General features: G+C 35.0%; 1 protein-coding gene across 4 annotated transcripts in view; it reads right to left on the reverse strand.

The window, feature by feature from the left end:
* LOC100369098 (uncharacterized) overlaps nucleotides 1-19637 on the reverse strand; it is a 106370-nt gene that overhangs the window by 85082 nt on the left and 1651 nt on the right. The window contains exon 2 of one of the 4 annotated variants that reach the window (XM_085495187.1): nucleotides 7588-7778. The exons of the other annotated variants lie outside the window; for them this stretch is intronic. The gene's annotated coding sequence lies outside the window, so the exon portion shown is untranslated. The remainder of the gene's footprint in view (nucleotides 1-7587; nucleotides 7779-19637) is intronic. 4 annotated transcript variants of the gene reach the window in all.

Raw genomic sequence — 19637 nt, forward strand, 5'->3', positions numbered from 1 at the left:
ACTGGTCATTTTAATCACATGATTGGTCCTATCTATACTGGTCTTTTTCATCACATGATTGGTCATATCTATACTGGTCATTTCAATCACATGATTGGTCCTACCTAAACTTGTCATTTTCATCACATGATTGGTCCTATCTATACTGGTCATTTTCATCACATGATTGGTCCTATCTATACTGGTCATTTTCATCACATGATTGGTCTTATTTATACTGGTCATTTTAATCACATGATTGGTCCTATCTATACTGGTCATTTTCATCACATGATTGGTCCTATCTATACTGGTCATTTTAATCACATGATTGGTCGTATCTATACTGGTCATTTTAATCACATGATTGGTCCTATCTATACTGGTCATTTTAATCACATGATTGGTCCTATCTATACTGGTCATTTTAATCACATGATTGGTCCTATCTATACTGGTCATTTTAATCACATGATTGGTCCTATCTATACTGGTCTTTTTCATCACATGATTGGTCCTATCTATACTGGTCATTTTAATCACCTGATTGATCCTATCTATACTGGTCATTTTAATCACATGATTGGTCCTATCTATACTGGTCTTTTTCATCACATGATTGGTCATATCTATACTGGTCATTTCAATCACATGATTGGTCCTACCTAAACTTGTCATTTTCATCACATGATTGGTCCTATCTATACTGGTCATTTTCATCACATGATTGGTCCTATCTATACTGGTCATTTTCATCACATGATTGGTCTTATTTATACTGGTCATTTTAATCACATGATTGGTCCTATCTATACTGGTCATTTTAATCACATGATTGGTCCTATCTATTCTGTTCATTTTAATCACATGATTGGTCCTATCTATACTGGTCATTTTAATCACATGATTGGTCTTATCTATACTGGTCATTTTCATAACATGATTGCTCCTATCTATACTGGTCATTTTCATCACATGATTGGTCCTATCTATACTGGTCATTTTCATCACATGATTGGTCCTATCTGTACTGGTCATTTTAATCACCTGATTGATCCTATCTATACTGGTCATTTTAATCACATGATTGGTCCTATCTATACTGGTCTTTTTCATCACATGATTGGTCATATCTATACTGGTCATTTCAATCACATGATTGGTCCTACCTAAACTTGTCATTTTCATCACATGATTGGTCCTATCTATACTGGTCATTTTCATCACATGATTGGTCTTATCTATACTGGTCATTTTAATCACATGATTGGTCCTATCTATACTGGTCATTTTCATCACATGATTGGTCCTATCTATACTGGTCATTTTAATCACATGATTGGTCGTATCTATACTGGTCATTTTAATCACATGATTGGTCCTATCTATACTGGTCATTTTAATCACATGATTGGTCCTATCTATACTGGTCATTTTAATCACATGATTGGTCCTATCTATACTGGTCATTTTAATCACATGATTGGTCTTATCTATACTGGTCATTTTCATAACATGATTGCTCCTATCTATACTGGTCATTTTCATCACATGATTGGTCCTATCTATACTGGTCATTTTCATCACATGATTGGTCCTATCTATACTGGTCATTTTCATCACATGATTGGTCCTACCTATACTGGTTATTTTCATCACATGATTGGTCCTATCTATACTGGTCATTTTCATCACATTATTGGTCCTACCTATCTATACTGGTCATTTTAATCACATGATTGGTTCTATCTATACTGGTCATTTTAATCACATGATTCGTCCTATCTATACTGGTCATATCTATACTGGTCATTTTCATCACATGATTGGTCCTATCTATACTGGTCATTTTAATCAGATGATTGGTCCTACCCATACTGGTCAATTTGGTCACATGATTGGTCCTATCTATACTGGTCATTTTAATCACATGATTAGTCCTATCTATACTGGTCATTTTCATCACATTATTGGTCCTACCTATCTATACTGGTCATTTTAATCACATGATTGGTTCTATCTATACTGGTCATTTTAATCACATGATTGATCCTATCTATACTGGTCATATCTATACTGGTCATTTTCATCACATGATTGGTCCTATCTATACTGGTCATTTTAATCAGATGATTGGTCCTACCCATACTTGTCAATTTGGTCACATGATTGGTCCTATCTATACTGGTCATTTTAATCACATTATTGGTCCTATCTACACTGGTCATTTTAATCATTTTCATCACATGATTGTCCTATCTATACTGGTCATTTTGATAAAAAAATGATTTTTTAGCTATTGTTTATCTAACAATTTCACAAAATTTTCTAGTTTTAGGAGAAAAGAAGAGGCGAGATTGTTTTCAAAGTTGGCCATAGTAATTCATTTTTAAGAACATCCTTGGAATCAAAGTTTTTGCATAATTTACCATTACATCTGTGAATGTACAAAAAAAACAGTCATACAATCACATCAATTAGCCACAGGCAACCTTTCAATACATCCTTATGAACAATTGAAATGAAGAGATAACTTACAAATAAGATACTTTTCTTTGGGCAGAAATTGTGAGAGATACAGCGGAACCCTTGCATTTCAAACTGAAACTGATTCCACTGAATAATGAATTCAATTTGTTCAGGTATACCATGAACTGACATTGAACTTGGTAATAAAGTGGGTCACGGATGAATTATTCAATCACTTGTGAACTCTATCGAGTACTGTGGTTAGTGAGATCCAGCGTGATTGCATGCAAATTACACTGTTAATCTATGCGAATTGATTATAAAGTGTTGTACCATTTTATCCACGGGTCAATTGGAAGAAAAGTACAGCGGGGAATAAAAGACAACTTGATTGAATAATGCCATTCCACAGTTCCATGTAGTTATTTAGAAGATCATGGAGGCTGGTTTAAAGCACGGTGGTCGTCGCGTAGCACGTGTTCGAATTTCATGTAAATAAACATTGTATTTTACACGCGTTGTATACGTCGCTATGAGTCCCATATCGAACAGGACGCGACGCAACGACTACCGCCCTTTAATGATTCATCTAAAAATTTACTAGGATATATCATGAAATCAACAAGACTCGTTATGCAGCAAGGTGGTCCTTATTTGATTGAGAGGTCTTGTAACAAATTTAGTTTTTCAAGGGCTTGCTACATTGTCGACTAAATGAGGACACTGTAACATAAAACAGAAACATTATTTATTTATAAAAAATATCCCACAGCTTTACTCTGCCATAATTTGAAACTGTGTGCATAGACTACCTAGGATGGTTGAAATTAAGATTTTGAATTAATCAAAACCCATCTGCTGGTCACAATTAGCAAGTTAATAGTAGTAGTTATGTTTATTAAAGTGACGTGTGACAATAAGAAAATATTCAGTAAATACATAGCTTGAAAATAGAAATCTGTCACCCAGCTCAATGGGCTTACAAGTCACAAGTCACTTAATTAATAACAAAAAAAACTACAGTAATTCTTATTTTAGACACACATTGAAATACAACATTCATGTATTTTAAAGCTTTCTCAGCTCACATAGGTGTGAAAAAGAACTGACCTGTAAACCCCAAAATTTGAATTCTTTGATTTCCTTAAATTTCTCTTGTTAAAACGTTGGTGCAATACGGTATTTGTCCACATTTTAAAGTATTTTTCTGTAGTCTCTTTATTAACTTTGGAACAAAAAGACATAATTTCTCAGTGGCTACAAGTATTACCGGTAATCACAAATTTTGTAAAAAAAAAAAATGGAAAAAATATACAAGTTTAAATTTATAAGATGTGACAAAAAATGACATTGACGTTAGATTTTTTTTAAGTTGATCAGACCATCACCATCAAAATTGTGATTAGAACTGTAGCTTAGATAATAATACGTCTTGCATTTTATTGTTGTTATCTTAGGCACGGGAAGTAGAGGATATCATCCTTTTGTACATTACCTGGTATTAAATGTAACGATTTGAGACTAATGAGCAGATTATTATCACTGCAACATCCTTGGTACATGACAAACTTACTGATTTATGGTACATGGTCTTGTATACACTATTAAAGTATGCAAGCATGTTTATTTGTTTTCTGTAACACTTCGCATTGAAGTGTGTCAAGGAAACCCTTCTCATTGTGTGATTAGTGGTTTGCGTTGTAGAAAGCTAAAATTGTGTTACATGCATCTCTTCTATTATTTTTGCACTTTTCTAAAGCGGGGAACAGGGGCGCAGCGCCCTGATACTCTCTGCTGGCGCCCTCTTACTTAATTGACGATTGAACTTTCAAGTCATAAATATATTTCTTGATCCACGCACTTCTGTGCTGCCGTACAACATGAAATCTTCCTCAAATATATTTTTCTCTGCTGACAATGTGTCTGGACACCAAATACACTAAAATTACTCTAAAACTATTTCAACTATGGCGATAGATATACCGGTAAAATGGCGCAGAAACCTTCCGATGTGGTGTATATTTCTTGTTTATTTTTTTTTAAAAACCCTAAGCACTTATGCCAAAAATTTTTATGTATCTACATATATTGCTGTTGCCAACACATGTCCCAATATCTGGTATGATCAAACTTTCAAAGGCGGATATAATACTAAGGAATGAATGAACCACCTGTAATATTCGCCATCACCACAACATTCTGGTAAAACGTACCCAAACAATTTTTCTACAAAACCAAAATTTTACAAGCCACGCATGGCACAGTCCCCGTTAGTTATCAAATTTAAGATATATAGTTTTGTTTATAGTAATATAGCTGGAATATAACCATGTCAGGAATATGATTTTTAATGACTGACATTTGTATCTGATCGTCAAACAAGTACTTGTCCATATTGAGAGATATTGCTCTGGAACAGCATTCAAAATCAGCCATTTTGAATACATGTATATATATAACATGATATCTAACGAATTTATAAAATTTAAATATAATAAGTCAAAGCATTTAAGAGATATGGCTCTAGAAGCCCAATCCTTAAAACAAAATGGCCGCTAGTCAGCCATTTTGAATCCAATCTGAAAAATAAAATGATGAGCATCAGGAACATAATCAGTGAAAGCAAGTCAGAGATATGGCACCAGAACCACATTCATTAATACAAAATGGCCGCCAGTCGACCATTTTTAATCTTATCTGAAAAACAAGATTATTTGCATCAAGGTCCCATAATGTCTAATGTATATACCAAGTTTGAACAAAATCCATCTGTAAACAGCCGAGAAATGCTTGATTTTGATGATTTTTAGCACAAAAATGGCCGCCATTCGGCCATCTTAAATCAGATCATGAAACAAATTGACGTGCATATGTATAATATCCTGTATGATGTATTTGTGAAGTTTGATTGTGATTGGTCCAGGCATTTCTAAGATACAGGTCCGGACGCACGCACACACGGAGGTCAAAACATAAGTCCCCGTTTTCGGACTGCGTCCGAACGGGGACTAAAAAATGAAAAGTCATCATCCAGACGAGGTTTAATACTGAATAAGAATATCATATGACAAATACATTAATTTTTATATTATTAAAATCTTTATAAAGTTCATGAATCCTTGGTGTGATAAAATATTCATTCACAAACTTGCTGCATGTTGGTAAATCTATTTTATTATTTATAAATGAATGCCAACTTTGGGATCACTGATGCTAGAAAAAATATCACTGCCAGCTATGAGTGCATGCAAGGATAGTTTTTCTGATCATGAGCTTTGCAGAAGGTTCACCTAAAACTAATGTGTTTCCAGCTCAGTGATCAAGACTTTCTTAACTGCACAAAGACACATCCACAACAATAAGCGTTCGTTTTTTTCATTCTCATTTTCACACGCTATGGCCATCCATTAGGGACTTCACAAGCTTTTCACATTAGCATGTGTTTTGGAAAACATTACGAACACCAATTAATCACAATAAAGATGTTTGTTTTACCAACTGTTTGGTAAAAGCTGCTACTATGACCCATACTGACAAAATCACTAAATGTTGGGCCCTGTCGACAGAATTACCTGAATCGCAGAACATCCACACTTGACTCTGATGTACCAGGATTTGTGACAAAATTAAATTTCATGGCAGGTGAATAATTTGTATATAATAAGCTTAAATTTATAAATCAACACCAAACAACCCCGATAATAGTAAGGGCATTGGTCACATTGATATATTTGCAGAATTTAAAACCTCAGCACAGCTGATAATAATAAACAAGATAAATTCTGACCATCATTTTCTTTTAAAAGTGATACTTAATTGTAGATTTGGATATACGCCATGGCCTTTTTAGTGTCTTTAAACCAGTACAAATCATGGTTTTAAAGAAATCATGTGACAAAATGCCAAAAAAGGGCATTTTTAGAACAATTTTGAATATCCATTCTAATACCCATTAATTTTTTGTACAACAAAAAGTCTTAGAAAAAATCATATTTGTCATATTTCCTTTTTAAAAACAATAATAATGTCCAGAACAACAGACATAACTTGACTTTAATAATGACTTTCCTGCAATATTTGCAATCCCTTACCAGCATACTAGTAACTAAATAAGTGCGTTCTTGTTACACCAAACACCAAACATGTTGAACCCTGAAAGTTTAAACATCACATAGCTTGCTACAAAATAAAAAAAAAACTGAAAATTGAGCCACCTACTACCAAGATTTGCCTGATCAATATGCAAATTTAATCATGTATATGCAGAAATATATTACAGAATACTGACTTCAAGTTGACAGTTTGTTTCAATACATCGTCTGTTGGCACTGTTTGTTTATCCAATTCATCTATGGAGGCATTCAGGAGTGATGTGTTAAACTGTACATGCATATAGCAGTCTGGGTGAGCCACTTCTTAACCACACCAACCAATCAGATACAAACCCACCCAGCTCTCAGATACCCCTACCCTCAGATACGCACGCACCCACCTATCCCTCAGATACGCACACACCCACCCACCCACCCCTCAGATACCTACTCCCCCACCCCTCAGATACACACCCACCCCTCAGATACACACCCACCCCTCAGATACCCCTTTACCAACAGATACACATCAACCCACCCCTCAGATACAAACCCACCCACCCCTCAGATACAAACCCACCCACCCCTCAGATACAAACCCATCCCTCAGATACACACCCACCCACTCCTCAGATACACACCCACCTACTCCTCAGAGACACACCCACCCATCCCTCAGATACCCCCTTACCCACAGATACATACCCACCACAAAGATACCCCTTTACCAACAGATACACACCAACCCACCCCTCAGATACAAACCCACCCACCCCTCAGATACAATTCCATCCCTCAGATACACACTCATCTACTCCTCAGAGACACACCCACACACCCACCCACCCCTCAGAGACCCCCTTACCCATAAATATGCAACCACCCACACCTCAGATACAAACCAACCCGCCCCTCAGATACACACCCACCCCTCCTCAGAAACACACCCACCCACCCACCCCTCAGATACCCCCTTACCCACAGATACATACCCACCACAAAGATATTTTACAGTATAATCTTGATGAGACCTAAGCACAATACTCGCCTCAGGATAAAAGGAACCAGTTCAGTGATTCTTATTTTTCTAGAAATCAACAATGACTCATTCATTGGCAGTCTACCATCCTTGACCTACATCATTATCACCATGGAAACAGTCCCCAATAATTTTTATCCAATTGGTGTAATCGATTTTGACACCAGCACGCTCTAGCTCAGATCTTCTTCTAACCGCATCTTAGAGATTCAGAGAGAAAACCAACAGTTGTTATATTGATTTGTGGGGACGTACTGCAACAGACCATCCATTAAAACATTGAATTCAAATTACATTGATTTTTTTCCACAATGAATATGCCTGAACTGCAAATACAAACAATGTTAGTTATTTCTCTCCTCCAATGGATACATTTCCAGATTTCAGAAATTCTGCAATGCTCCAGTGAACTACATATTCTGATGTTAGCAGGTGATTTTAACATTTCGAATTACAGGATCCACTTTTGTGATCTTTCACAACCTGCATGATTGTTTACTTAATTTGTTTTCAAAAATGTTGGCAAATCAGGCAAACATGCAATTTTCTACCAAAATGGAGATTATCCCCAAATCAAAATTATTCACGAGATCGCAAAGCAAACATAGGTTTTGATAACAGACAATCATAGTTTGTGAGATCTGTGGATGGATTTAGAATAACATAAGAACAAACTATGTTACCACTGTTTGAAAAAATCACTTTAGCTTTTTTTTTTTTTTTATACAGCGAAAAAAAGTATAAATGTCTCCTGATTGGGAGATATTCTTCCATTATTTTAACCTAATTCGTTCACATCTAAAACATTTTTTTTAGAGCTTTATCAAAAATAAAGCTACTCAGGAGAATGTTAGGAAAATAGGAACAAATAATAAAAATGAAAACAATGTCCACCTTTACTGTAAAATACTTTATTTTAAGCTGGAATTAATTTCAGGTGAAAAGACTTTTTGCATTTTTTGTATAAAGTTTTTTTTTCTCTGATCTGCGATGAGTTGAATGAAAAATATGGAAAAAATTGTATTTTCACTTCATATTATTTTCATTTATTCACTCCTTAAGTGAAAATACATTCCAAGTGAAAATAACGTACAGTACTATGTTTACCAAATTTAGAACTACAGTAGCCATAGAGACCCTAAACTTCATCATGACAATACAACTTATAGAATAAAAATGTGGACATATTCTGGATATTTTTACATTTGAGGAAGCTCTCTATCTTAATGGATGAAGTCTGTCACTAAATATCAAAACTGTACATAACATTACCAGCTCCTGTCATACATGAAGACAACAATCATAAGGTATTGTCCAGGGTGTCTGAATGAGCGAGTGATAGTTCAAAGGTCACCTTGCTGTGTAATAAATATTTGCCTCTACATGTACTATACATTTAAATTTGAAGACAGGAATCAATACTGTTTCAACTCAACTATGGAGGGCGCTTGTACCTCCAAAATGAGAGCAAATCCGTAATATCCTATGAATACTAATTCTACACTCTTTTTAGTACTTGTTAATTTCTTTATTGTTTTTTTTCTCTTTAGAAAAGTTGAGCGACTTGGAATTACTTCCCATATTGTTTCTGATTGGCTGTCCAGTTTGAATAATATTACTGACAAGCCAATTACAGAGCATCTTGTGAATCATTCCTGACGTTAATGCAACTTGAGTGACATTTAAGTTGAAACGTGAGAGGTCAGACACAAACACTAAACACACTGCGCACTGCAAAAAGTTTAATAATTCACAGGTTCAGTATTTGTGCAATTCAAAAAACTTAATATGATATAGTGATCTTGTATAGATCTAGTACAAAACCGTGAATTCAAAACCCAGCGGATGTGTACGACATTAAGGTGAAAGTAACCATATGCGAGTGTTCAGCCGCACAAAACGTTTTCCGCCATTTTTTTTACGCTGATGACTCGCCCCATAGCTCGTGGAGAACATTACGTTCCATAAAGAAATGCTTGTAGTGCTTGTGAATATTTTCTTTATTGAATGTACCCCAGTTATGATATGTGATGGTTATTTCGCTTGAAGTTACACAAGCTAAATCCCAAAATTGTTTCTAAAAATATTTGACATGCAAATTAATAAGACTGTGAAAGAAATTAGTCCTAGGCCTTACACAATACGTATAACACATCAATGTTCCCTCTAAGCCAATACAATGCCCTGCTGCAGCACATCGATTTGCTGTGAAGCAACAAGCATGTACAAAGTATCAATCCATTTGATAAACTGATACACAATGAACATGCTCAAGCCGAAGACAGTCATTTTAAAATGATAAGACGCATGCATCAGGGTTTTTTTAAACCGGGGAACAGGGACGCAGCGCCCTGATACTCTCAGCTGGCGTCCTCTTACTGAATTGATGATTGAACTTTTAAATCATAAATATATTTCCGCACATTTCCGTGCTACTGTACAACATGAAATCTTTCTCAAATATATTTTTCTCTGTGAAAACTTTACAGCAACACCAGCTGACAATGTGTCTGGACACCAAATACACTAAAATTACTCTAAAAATATTTCAATGACGATAGATCATGTACACCGTTAAAACGGTGCAGAAACCTTCCGATATGGCATTTCCAGGTTTATCACTTGTGTGTGCTCCCTCTTGTTTATTTTTTCTAGAAAAAACCCTGTGCATAAATACAGTAATATTACACCATAAACAACAACACAACCAACCAGGTTTCAGCATGTAACCATGACAACTTGTGAGCTCTCATTGCTCAATAGTCAAATTAGTTGTGATCCAACGCATCAAGTAAGGACCCAGGTGGTGACAACTAAGAAGATGGTTGCCACCTCTGAAGACTTATGTTATCAATGAGTGGATTAAGGATCGAGAAAAGAAAGACCGTTTGTCGAACTGATGTATCAAGACATTACCGTTAATTATTCACTTGATTTAGGCGAATTCAATCAAGGTACACATGAGAAGTATCAATAGCTAGAGGTCGAAACGTCCTATTTACTGTCACTTCCCGCAACTGAGAAATATCTACAAAACTGTAGTTGCCATGGTTGTTAAATACAGGTACTTTTTTGTTAGTGAGAATGTATGACAATTCGTAAAGCTGGGAATAAAAGATGGACACTTAAGTAAGAAAAGGTTGCATCGACCTTGTTAGATGTATCGTATTTTCTCTATTAGAGATGCATGCCCTGTAAATGGATGGATAGATTAAAACAAAAAAAGTATGTGTTTGGTGATCCAGACAAATTCATGAAAGCTTTTTAAAGTTGCTGATACTTTCTGAATACATTGCTCAACATTTTCACCACCAGTTGCCTCTTTTCATCACAAACTCACAAAATAGTCCTGTTTACAGTCTGCCTTTGTCTTCAGAAGATTGGGACAAAAAATAGCCAAATTTTTTTTAGTAAAAACTGAAAATTGCCTCAAATGTAACAAATTTGGGCAAAGAAAGTCTGGCGGTTAATATTATATAAAAATATAATACAAGAAATGTATGGTACATCTCAGCCGTGATTGTTGCAGCAGTTGGGATTGTGGTCCTGCACTACATTTTCGAGATTTATGTACTGTAAAATGACTAATTTTCACTGGGTTTAAATTTCGCTGATTTACCATTTCAGGCATATTCAGTGGGTTTTAAATTCACTGATTTATCATTTAGATAATGTGTTTTATGCTAAATTTTACATATTCACTGGGTTTTAATTTAGCGCATTTTCCAATCAGCGAAATAAACAAAATTAAAACCCAGTGAATAATTAATCCTTTTACAGTAAGTTGATGTGCTACTAACAGCAAATACAATAGCGAAATACTCAATCAGTTTAAGAGATTTTTAGAACTTTGGAATTGAAACTGAGTGGCCTCAGGATATTTAAGTTCAAGCCCTGGCTGCCACTGATTCTATTAAATTATCCATAATCACATCAGGAAACAAAATAAGCTTGTTCAGAAACATGTATCAGAGCATCTCAAACTTACACCAAAGTCAGACTGACAAATAAATAAATAAATAGAAAACATAACACACCAGTGTTAAGAACTCATAATTGTTTTGATAATATTTAATATGTAAAAATACCATAGAAACTTATAAGGTATCTCAAAACTGATTGTTATGACAGTCAGGGACTGAGCTTCCTAAACATAATTACGTAACATATATAGTTTTATATAATATATAATCTTTTAATAGTAATATTCATGTTGTATCAACAAATTTGAATGTGTATGGGTGTTTTGCTCTGACAAAACAGGTGCAGTTAGTGTGCTGTTCTCATAGTACAAAGTGGGATTGAGAAGGGCAAACATTATTTATTGAGCAAGAAAAATTCAATAACCACAGAAACATGTATTTGGAGTAAACAAAATGCAACAAACAAACATACAGTTAGGTTTTAACATTTTTTTTAACCTCAACATGAATATTTATAACAATTTGTTTCTATTTGGTTAATTTTCCAAGAAAACTGCTACTATAATTCTGTAAAATACTTATTTTCGCTGAAAGGATGATTATTTTTCTATGTCGAAACATCATGTTTGTTTCAACAAATGTGAGATCATTTTTGGTGTATTTCTACACTTAATAAATTCTGACAAGGAGAGAGTATCTCAACCTCATTTTCCTTCTGAAATATCAGGATTTCAACACTGAGCAGGAGAAATTCAAGTTCGAAATCAAATCATTTGATTTTTGTCACGAGCGTTCACACAATACGCAAAATCTCTCAGTATTTGTGCGAGCACAATTTTGAAAAAAAATATAAATCCTTGCAAATTTGCAAATCCAATGAAAATGGTAGCCCTGGGACAAGAATGCATGTCAGTGGATTCAGGAGACTGCTAAGCCCATTAACAATTTTAACTTCATTTTGAAGAGCAGTCACTTCCTAATAAACTTGTGAGTAATATTTAAATAACATTTCGGACATGTAGAAAGTGTTTGATTCTAGTAATTTATGTCAGCCAAATTGCTAAATACAGGAAATCACTTTTATCAAACATTGGCTAATTGGCTAATAAGTAAAGGAAACGGCAATAATCCCAAACCTTCCAATGTGGAAACTAAAAAGCAACAAAATTGAATTACAATTAAGTCACATGATACAAGAAAATGTGTCGACGGCGGTCGTGCATTGATACCTAATTATCATCCCCACAAAACAACGAAGTTATAGAAACGCAACGATAATAAATTTGAATTATTAAACAGTAACATTAAATAAATGGGAAAATTAGGCGGAAAACTTCCTACGACAAGAAAACAGATTTGTATTATGAGTAATCCAGTAAGTACCCAGCATGACGGTTCTAGAAATAATATGACTTTTTTACAGTCGGGTAAATCCAGAATTCTTGATGTAAATAATTGAACACTTCAACATAAGTGATTTTAATTTTAGGTCCATTTCGCTTCAGATTTACAGCATTCAATGTTGACTCAGACAGCAAGAAAAATTAAATTTTCATCACTAGTAATTTTAAATACATCATGTTAAATGAAAGGGCGAGAGGAAAACTATATAATTAGAAAAATGTGTACACAAAGTTAACGCTGTTAAGAATAAATTCAGGAAAGAGAGAAAAAAAGATTTATTTATTTAATATAAATTTAATAGAGGATGCTGATGAAAATCGTTTTTTTTTTTTACTATTAGTAGTCTAGGCACAATGCATTATACAGCAGAGAAACTCCCTAGCAGGCGGATCTTAATTAAGTATGTAAATACCCCACCCCCTCCCCATGGGACCATGATAAAAACAACATAGACAGAGTAAACAATACTTTGACGAATAAGGTGATATTAAACTTCTGTTCCATGCCATTAATATCGAGAGAGTCTGCTATGCATGCCATGGCGGTAGGGGCCATTATAAGGCAATGCACACTCCATATTGTCAGAGGCACACACACACACACACACACATACACATACACATACACACGCTAATAAAATTATATATTGTATTAAATTGTTGTGCTAAATTTATTACACTTCTAAAGTGCGGAAACGTTAAAAACAACACAAATTGAAATAGCAGTTCATTTAAAAAAAAAATGAAGAAATTTCGCAATTTTTGTATTTTTGAATGAGGTGATTAATTAGAACTCATGTCAGTTTCTATGATAATTTATTAAACGCATGAAAGCAACATTGTCTAATTAGGTTACAATTAAATCAATATGTACACGAGTAGAGGGTACAGATTCCTGTTAATGATATTTCCACACAGGGGATAGTTGCCAAACCTATCGGGGTCAGTACGACCCTCAATTCAGGGATCAATCGAGGTGGAGTTCCAAGAGAGGGTAGCCTGTGAGAGCGCATGATACCTGATAAGATTTTTTAAATTCTGTAAACAAAGTCAATGCACTGGAAACCACAATCAGATAGCTAGCATTGAAGTACAGAATATATATATTGATCGCTGTACAAGGGAGGCAATCTAAATTATTTAAGCTCACTCCCTGTAATTCTCACATAAGGGACGGACCAAGAAAATACTTGCGTTAAGATTGCCAAAACCAGTGCAAGTGATAAAAAACATAATTATTGAAAGTTTTCCACAATAAATTGAATATTATTTTAAATATTTCACTGGTGTGACTGAAAAAAAACCCATCGGAATCTATCATGTAATATCAATTAAATGGAATGATTTTTTTTAATACATAAATACTGAGACATAACTTTACTTTCAAGTTACTCACCATGTTAATACTGGTTTAGTTATACAGTTTATGTTATTAACATTACTGTATTTATTCTATTAGAAGCACATAATATTATGCTTGCTCAAATGACCCAATATTTCGAGTTGCATGTTGTGGCTCTATTGGTTCTGTGTTTCTAACAATAATAGTGCTAATATAGTACCTCATTATTAGCATTATACAGGTACTAATAATCTTCAGATTAGATTTTACTCTAGGAAATCAGTATTTTACGTCTAATGTGCATGCGTCCTCCTAGATTCAGCCCTATTTATAAGCAGTAGTAATTAAAGACATGCAGTTTTCAGTATTTTATCAAATGAATACTTATGTGTTTATTGTAACAACATTTTTATTAAATATGATCAAAAAAATATTTAAAAGTTATTCGCATTGACTGACAATTTCAATGACATATTTTTGATAACAAATTTGGTATAATATATTATTCAACAATTTTCTTTTTTTCTTGATTTGAGACAAGATGGAGAAGTCTGTTGAAGAAAATATGAATTATGTTTATTTTTATTTATGAAATGAGATAAAAAATTGATGTTAATTTGCTGCAAGGACATAGACTATCAAACTACCAATATCATCAGATGAACGAAGTCAAGAGACAGGCTACTGGTAACTTCAGATGTCATAAAGGATCTCGCGCTGCACCACAGAAGGCTTAGGTCAGGTCAATGCCCTATTTAAACATAATTTAATCCTAACTGTGCAGGCAAGATTCCTTTGCTGAGACTGTATGCTGATATGACATGTATGTAACGTTTTCTCTCTAGTTCGTGCATTAGTAACATCATGGGATATTTGCATAAAACTTTGAAAATGTAATACCGATGATCATGTTCTGACTTACTCACTTTGGAAAAACTACCAGGAAAAACAATATTAATGATAATAACATTATGTCATATCAGGAGGATGAGACGGAATTTGAATTTAAAAGTGTAAAACAAATTTTGCACAACTGAACATACTATTATATGTGCAAGGCATCATGGGAGAGACATTTGTATATTATCACATTGAAAACAGTAGGAGGGAGGAGGGATTTGGAACAATAACAGCATAAAGGCACCCATTGCAAAAAATGAGATATACATTTTTACCATTTACCAAGGCATTTCCAATTCTTATATCTAGAACAGGCAGCCTCTCGGCCGAGATAGCTCAACTGTTAGCAATGCATATTTCAGTTAAAGAACTGAAGATATCATTAAAATATGAACAAATCTGAGAGAAGTCTACACGAGGTCCCTATAAGTATAAGTATCAAGCAATTGGACTTGCCGTTATCAACAAGAAGTTGAAAATATCACTTTTTACCAAAAATGAGAAAAATATTCATCAAAATAAAAATTTAAATATTTCATCACGACATGAACAAATCTACGAGAGGTCTGCCCAAGGTATATACATTATACACTAAGTACAAAGCAATAAGAATTGTAGTTTTCAAGAAGAAGTCAAAAAAGTAAAAAGTTGACACGGACGACGACGAACAATACAATCACTCATATGATAAGCTCCGCTTGACAAAGTCAAAAGCGGAGCTAAAAATAGCTGGGTGAGCCTAGGCTAGCATGTGGTGAGAAAGAAAAGTACTTGAACTCCAGAGTTGAGAGGTCACTCAAGGCCAAGGCTAAATTTAGTCTTAGCATAGAAGGATATAATATAGTGAATATGTTTGTATAAAGGGCATCAAGGCTTACTCATTGGGCATACATGTAAGAGCAAATGCCTTTGATGCTTCAGTGTAGTTTAAGCTCTGGACGAAGGAGCCAGTGGAGAACAATGGTCGAGACGGAGATGAGCCATGGGTGGATGTGGGATAAGCCTGGAGTAGATCTAGGGTGAGCAATGGGCAAGTCTGGAGTGAGCTATTGGTGGGTGTGGCTTTAGCTATGGGTGGGAGTGGTACGAGTCAAGCCTAGGGTAGATCTAGGGTGAGTCATGAGCGAGTATGAGGTGAGCCATAGGTGGGTGTTGAATGAGCCAGAGAAGCATCTTGAGTCAGCCATGGGAGAACCGAGGATGAGCCATGGGAGAGCCGAGGATGAGCCATGGGAGAACCGAGGATGAGCCATGGGAGAACCGAGGATGAGCCATGGGTGCATGGGTCCCGGGTGAGCCATGGGTAGATCTTGAGTGAACTATGGGTGAGACATACTATAGGCGGGTCAAGAGTCAGCCATGGCTGAGGCATGGATGAGACTCGTGGGAAGATACTGGGCTTACATGTGGTGAAGTCACTGAGGAATATAAACACATTTACTAAGTATTATGAGAGACCTTGGGTGAGTTAGGGGTTTGAATATCTTGCATGTACTATGCCATCTGTGTACATAGGCTTGCAGGGTTGGAGATAACCAAAACAAGTAAGCTAGTGACAAACACTAATTATATTCATCCATCAATCTACGTTATACCAGGGTATTGTATAGCATTTATGAAAATGAAGAATAATACTGTAAATATTACGACATTTTTTTTTAGCATAACTAGAGATTATAGAAAGTGTTCCCATGTGACAAAAATTCAATATTTGTTGATGTTTACTCAACAACCAATTAGGCCTTGACTTTGTATCTCAGCTTCATGAATAGATTGATTTCAAAATTAGCATTCGTGCACAACATTCCATTCACTTGAGGAAACTTTACTAATATACAATACATAATAAATAAGCTAATTATAGATAGTATGCAAATTAGCTAATTAAATGCACTGATTAATTTGAGCTATTATAATAAATTCATCTACACAAACAGCAAGCATTTATCAATTTTAAAATTAAAAGATGCACAAGGAACAGCTCAAGTTGGTAAATTTGTAATGTAGATTATTCAATTAATATGCAGATTTGGACCAAAATCCAATCAGATCGGATGTTTATCATAAAATATCTGTGTAGCAAATTCCATTCAGTTCAGCCAGTGGTTCTTGGTATAACGATGGAGCATACATGACATATCCCCCGGTAGACAGACATCAGTACAACAATACCTTATGTGTACACAGGCTGAGACTAAAAAATTACTCCTTTTATTATTACTTTTAGAAATTACTTTGTGATCTCAAATCTGAAACTTGATAGATAAATTTATAGATTCTGGATCCTTGTTATTTTTCCTACTCCACTCATACTTTGGGAAAATGTAGTACAAGCCAGAGTTCAGTATTATATGAATTAACGCAAATGAAACAAAAAGAAACACTTCTTGTAGATCAAATCAAGAGCACATATTGTAGAACAAATTGTTGGTTGGAGCCAATGATCCAATCAAAATGAAGCAAACCAATTGGTCGGCTTACTGACTTCTGAAATATCCCAATTTTTGCTATACGAGAAAAATAATACCAACTTATCTGATTATCAAAAACCTCTTCAAAAACCCTGTATAATGCACAAACAATAATGTCTGCATTTTAAACTGAAGTTTTTATTTTTTTTCACTTGAAGAAGATGCCTGAATAGTGTAATATACAAGCAGCAAATTACACCACACTCATCTGATGGTAAAAATATGGTTCCATAAAAGAGTCATCGTCTGTGATGATGTATAGGTATTTATCAAAAGATGAAGGGAAAACAAAGTTGCGGTACATTGCTGAAGGTGATGTGGGTTGGCAATCATACGAAAAAGGCAAAGCAATAAAACGACAGGCACTTCAAAAAAAAGAAATATAAATAAACCATTCCAAGTAAAGATTAACCACACTTAATATCACTCCCTTTGAACAAATTTTACCGATCTTATTTTAACACTGTCTTTATGACCATGCTTTACGAGTCGTGCAACAAATACTGTCATAAAAATGTGCATCACTGTAATTTGTTTTTTATTTCCATGTTTTAAAGACAAGTGATGATACTTGAGCAATTAAGGCTCAGCTTACATAACACTTCCTGTTTTTGTTAATTTCATAGAAGTCATCAAACAAAGGCTAGCCAACAAGAAAAGGTCTCTCAGCTAACAAAGGTGTCCAAGAAAGACAGGGTAGGCCAGGGCCCGATAAACTTGCTAACAGGTAACTGGTAACACCACAAAGGATCAACCCCCTACCTGGGCAAGTGTGTCTCAATAGGGAGGCTAAAACCACTGGCTGAGATTCATTCAGAGATGGATAGGTAGTAAAGCCAACCACCAAACCTAGCCAGACAGTAAAGCCAACCAGTAAAGTCAACCAAACAGTAATGCCAACCAGCAAAACCAACCAGCGAAACCATCCAGACAGTAAAGCCAACCAGTAAAGCCAACCAAACAGTGAAGCCAACCACCAAACCTAGCCAGACAGTAAAGCCAACCAGAAAAACCAGTTACACAGCAGGCAAGCAAAAAACCAGCTAGCCAGTCTACAAAGCCAACCCACGCAGTCATCTAAGTCAACAAGCAAAGCCAGCCAACCAACAGTCAGCAAGCATAGGCAACCTGTCAGCAAGGCCAGTCAGCAAGGCCAACCAGTAGATCACTAAAGACAGCCAGCAAGCAAAGGAATCTAGCAAAACAAGCCAGCAAAAGGACCAAGCACAGCCTGTCAGCATTTAGCCAACCAGCAAATCTAGCCCATCTGTTAGTCAGCTAGCAAAGCCAGTCAGAAAAGCCAGCCAGCAAATGAGCAAAATTTGATAAACATTATACGTATATCAATCATGGCATAGGTTGAAAAATTCATAATAACTAACAGAGAACAGCTTATTGTTTTAAATTATTATTATTATTAAATTATTTTCATTTATCTATGAAATTATCATTGAGTTGTGGGCTGAAAAAACAAACACACTAGTATATAACTTCAAATTTTTTAGAGTCAATGGCAGAAAACCTATCGGCTTGATTTGAAAATACTTCCAATTCAAAACTATATACACAAGAGAGTCATAATGTTTAAAAGGAATATTTTAAAATTTCAGTTACTATGGAGACAAGAATGTGGAATCAATCATTTTTCATTAAGCCACCTTGCAACAATTTATTATACGGCAAATGAGCAGAATTGTATAAATATTTGTTTTAACAGCACAACACAGTTATATTTGTGAGCCAGGGATTCCTAGGACACAAGATAAGCACATCTGCTGTTGTCGCCGTTTACTTACATTAGTTTTCGTGATCATAATTAATCGTCACCAACTGACATATTTTACTTTAATTCTATTATTTACAATGTTGTACATGTGACGCACTTTTTATTTTACGAACCTGATTTTTAAGTGGTTATTACAAACATCTGAATATGAAAAATATGTATGCTTTAACCACGCGACAACTGTTTTTCGATAAAACATGCATACCAATAATAATGATGTAATGCAACATTGTG

This window comes from Saccoglossus kowalevskii, chromosome 21 (assembly GCF_978046115.1).
Source record: "Saccoglossus kowalevskii chromosome 21, keSacKowa6.1, whole genome shotgun sequence".
NCBI classification, from domain to species: Eukaryota; Metazoa; Hemichordata; class Enteropneusta; family Harrimaniidae; genus Saccoglossus; species Saccoglossus kowalevskii.